This window comes from Symphalangus syndactylus, chromosome 22 (genome assembly GCF_028878055.3).
Source record: "Symphalangus syndactylus isolate Jambi chromosome 22, NHGRI_mSymSyn1-v2.1_pri, whole genome shotgun sequence".
NCBI lineage: Eukaryota > Metazoa > Chordata > Mammalia > Primates > Hylobatidae > Symphalangus > Symphalangus syndactylus.
Window position 1 is genome coordinate 67847414 of NC_072444.2, and position 4786 is coordinate 67852199.

Consider the following 4786-nt stretch of genomic DNA (forward strand, 5'->3'; position numbering starts at 1 on the left):
GCTTGTCTGGTTTTGGGAGACTTGGCTTTGGGGTTATCTATGTAAAGTTATTTCTAGTTAATACGTTATGCAGAAGGTGTAAGTGTTTGTCTTTGCTTTTTTATGCTTGACAGTTTTTTCATCTTTCCCTTATGGTACTATGTCTATTGCACCAAGGTGAAAATTTCTACCACCTATTCTTTTGTTTAGGTAAATGACTTAATTAAGATAATTCGATAATATTTTTAGAGAGGTTTGGGTCTAGAGTTGGCTCAAAGAGATCAAGTTGTGATGAAATCTTGCGGTGTAAGCCAGATGCTTTGGGTTAAGTTACACACTTTGATTTTTCCAAGCACACTTTCCAGCATGCTTACCATGTTACAACTTATCTCTTCTATATATGGGTAGAGAGCTTTAGTAATATTTGTTTCTAGAATAATATTTGAGGATGGTTATGGGTGGTGTGTGCGTGCTTCATGACCCTATTCAACCAAGCACTCTGCTCTTGGTTTACTGCTAAATCCCCTTTGAGCCCTTAGATTTCATAAAGGTTATCATGAGATTTTCTGGGTAAAGAAAATGTAGCCTCATAGGCTACACCTTGACCTAACATTTTTATGTGTATACTTGTGCTTACTTTGCAACCTTTCTAGGGTTTGCTGAAGATGGCGGCGCATAGGCTGGGGGCAAGAGGTGGTGAGGTGCATTGGGGTTTATCAATTATAGAACAGGCTCCTCTAGAGGGATATAAAGCACCACCAAGTCCTTTGAGTTTTAAGCTGTTGCTTGTAGTATTCTGGTAAATGGTTTTGTTAATTTTAACTATTATAGTTTAGAGCTAAGCATAGTGGGGTATCTAATCCCAGTTTGGGTCTTAGCTATTGTGTTTTCAGGATATTAAAGCCACTTTTGTAGTGCATTTTATTTCAACTGGAGTTTTTTTACAACGTAGATGGAGTTATCTTTATTAAGGGTAGATCTTAAACACTCTTTACGCCCAGATCTATTAGCTTGGGTTAATCATATAACCACGGTGGCTAGCACAAAATTGACCAACCCTAAGTATTAGTAGAGTTTAGTTAAACTTTTGCTTGTGGCTAAAGATTTATCACTGCTGTTTCCTGTGGGGGTGTGGTTGAACAAAGTATTTTAGCTGCATTTGTGCGTGCTTGATACTTGCTCCTTTTGATTGAGGTGATCTAGAGGGCATCTTCACTGGGATGGGGATGCTTGCATGTGTAATCTTACTAAGAGTTAACAGAAAGAGCAGGACCAAACCTTTATGTTTATGGGGTTGTGCAGACCCATCTAGACATTTTCAGTGTCTTGCTTGGAATAATTAAGCTACATTAACTGCATAAATGTTTGAGTATAAAGTTAAAATATAAGGGGAAGAAATAGTCATTTACAATTATGGTAACTTAAGGGGTTTAACTTGAATTGGCAGAAGTTTGATTGAGAGGGGTTTGACATTGGGATAATTGTTTTAGGATGTTGTTTATGGGTAGCACTTTCAGAGGGTTATGTTCAAGGTATTCTATTAGTACCAGGGTGAAAAATTTAGTTATTTTATTTGTTATATAAGTAGAGGCTTAATTTAGTAGGAGGATTTTTTAGATTTTTGGGAAACACATCAATCAAAGGGTAGCTGTTGGGTTATTCATGATTAAAATATGACTTTTGGACTCTGACTGGGTTTAAGTCTCTTGTTTTTGGGGTTTGGCAAGGGTACACTTAGCTAGGTTGATGGTAAAGTCAGAGGTGGGGAAGGGAGGTTTGTGGATTAAATCGAAAATAGTTCTTGAAAATACATGTACATGATCATGCCTACGTGATCATGCATACGTGATCGTGCATACGTGATTGTGCATACCTGTCTATTGGTTACTCATTATATCCTTCAAGCATGAATTAGTTAACACCTTATGGTTGTTATGCCAGGCCAGAATATTAAATATAAGCTCAGTTTCTACAACTAGTTTGGCAGAAATCAAATCCGAGTTTGTCTACAGTGATTTGGAGGGGACCAGGCCTTTCGCAATGGTGAGTAATAGCATCCCCCAAAGTTAAAAATACCAAATGCATGACAGTGCTCCAGTGACTGGTTAATAGGGTGATAGTCACTAGTCCATCGAGATGTCTTATTTAAGGGGAACGTGTGGGCGATCTTAGTTTTATGGCCCTGAGGTAAGAACCAGATGCCAGATATAGTTTCAGTATACTCACCCCCAAGTGTTACAGGCCTGGAGCGAGGAAGGTAGCACTCCCGAGAGGGATGATGATTTCTTGGAGGATAGTAGATTAAGAGACCAAAATTTGGGAGGGGATATTCATGTTGATAAGGACTTTTTTGACTGAAATGTGCTATGTTCGATGAACAATTTTATGTGCTATGTAATATTAAGGATTTTTAGTATGGGTCGATATTTGTATTGACTGGGTTTTGTTGTACGATTAATGATAGTGAATGTGCGATAGTTGGAGAGTTATTAATACATGCTTCTATCTATGTGGATTGTATTTTTAATGTACCTTGATGTATTAATGTACTATGTACAGTTAAGCAATTATAGTACAATATATTATTCATGGGGGCTAGCAGTAATGCACAAAGTACATAAGAGCACTAACATATTAGTGCTAGTTCATTAATACTGGCATGGTAGTTAAAGTGTGTGCTGAAAAAAGTACAAGGAATAGTTTAATCAGAATTTCAGCTTTGGGTGTTGATGGTGAAGCGGGAATGCTTTTTTTCCTGAGTTGTACTGGGGAGGAAATTCTCCATTTCTCGTTTACAAGACCAGAGTATTGAATTATATTACAAGGGCAGTTTCATTTAGTAGCTTGTTTTCAATTAGGGCAATGATTAGTATAAGGGTGAGGACAGTAAAGAAGTACATAATGGATGCTGTCTGTCCGATGATAATGAAAGGGTAGTCGACTCACCGCCCTCTGGTTCATGTGAGTGTGAGCAGGTCAGCACTAAGATTCAGAACAGGCATTGACTTACTGGACAGAATACTATGTTTTGTTGTTTAGATGTGTGAAGTATAGGAATGACTGCTGGAATGCGAATGGAGGATATAAGGGCCAGCATACCTCCTAGTTTGTTAGGGATGGATCATAAGATTGCATATACAAACTAAAAGTATCACTCTAGTTTAATGTGGGTTGGGGTATTGAGGGTATTGGCTAAAGTGCAATTATCCAGGTGGCTCAGGAGATCAGGTGAAAATAGTACTAGGATTATTAGGAGGAGGAGGGGGAGAGTTAGGCCTAGAATATATTTGATTATGTAGTAAGGGTGGAAAGTGATTTTGTCAGGGTCTGATGAGATCCCCGAAGGTTATTATATCCTGTTTCATGTAAGAATAAAAGGAGAACAGTTGTTAGAGCTGCAATGATGAAGGGAAAGACAAAATGGAAGGCTAAAAGTTGTGTAAGGGTGGCTTTGTCAACTGAGAATCCACCTCAGATTCATTATACTAGGTCAGTTTCCATGTATGGGATGGCTGATAGTAGATTTGTAATTACTGTAGCACCTCAGAATGATATTTGGCCTCATGGGAGTATGTAACCTATAAATGCTGTTGCTATGGTTGTGAGTAGGAGGATAATGCCAATATTTCAGGTTCTTAGAAATATAAATGACCCATAATATAAACCTCGGCCAACATGTAGAAAGAGGCAGATGAAAAATATTGAAGCGCCGTTAGCATGAAAATTGCAGATTATTCAGCCGTAGTTTACATCCCGGCTGATATTGGCGACTGAAGAGAAGGCAGTTAAGGTATCCAATGTGTAGTGTACAGCCAGAAATCATTCTGTGATGATTTGGAGAATTAAGCAGGCACCAATAAGTGAGCCAAAGTTTCATCATGTAGAAATGTTGGATGGTGTGGGAAGATCAATGAATTAACGGTTAATAACTTTTATTAGCGAGTGTGTTTTGCATATTTTGGTCATTAGTATTCTTATAGTTGAAACACAAGGATGTTTTTTTAATACCATTAGTCATGGTTATAGTCCAGGTAGGAATAATGGCATATGTTTTATTTCTATTAAGTATTCTTTTTCTTATAGGGTTTGTAGGTTTTTCTTTCTTTTTTTTTTTTTTTTCTTTTTTGAGACGGAGTCTCGCTTTGTCCCCCAGGCTGGAGTGCAGTGGCGCGATCTCGGCTCACTGCAAGCTCCACCTCCTGGGTTCACGCCATTCTCCTGCCTCAGCCCCCCGAGTAGCTGGGACTACAGGCGCCCGCCACTATGCCCGGCTAAATTTTTTGTATTTTTAGTAGAGACGGGGTTTCACCGTGGTCTCGATCTCCTGACCTCATGATCCGCCCGCCTCGGCCTCCCAAAGTGCTGGGATTACAAGCGTGAGCCACCTCGCCCGGCCTTGTAGGTTTTTCTTTGAAGCCGTTTCCTATTTATGGAGGTCCAGGGATGATTATTAGTGGTGCTGTGGGTTGTGGTATTGTGTTGAACTTTGATGAGGCTTTCGTGGGGTTAATTGTCTTTTAAATTTATTTGGGTGGTATAATGGCTCTTTTTGATTATACTGTGGCAATGGCTATTGAGGAATACCCTGAAACATGAGGGTCAACTATTGCCATTTGAGGGGCTTTATTATTAGGGTTATTAATAGGGTTGGTGTTGATTTGGTGAATAGTTGAGTATGATGGGATGGTCATCACAATTAATTTTAATAGCATGTGGAGTTGAATAATTTTTGAGGGTGAGGGGATGGGTTTATTGAGTGAGGATTCTGTCAGTGTGGCTGCTTTGTACAGTTATGGATGTTGATTGC

At 39.0% G+C, this 4786-nt stretch overlaps 1 pseudogene; it reads right to left on the reverse strand.

Annotated features, from left to right (window-relative positions):
• Positions 1–260: 260 nt before the first annotated feature.
• LOC129472179 (cytochrome b-like) lies at positions 261–3945 on the reverse strand (annotated as a pseudogene).
• Between the last annotated feature and the right edge of the window lie 841 nt (positions 3946–4786).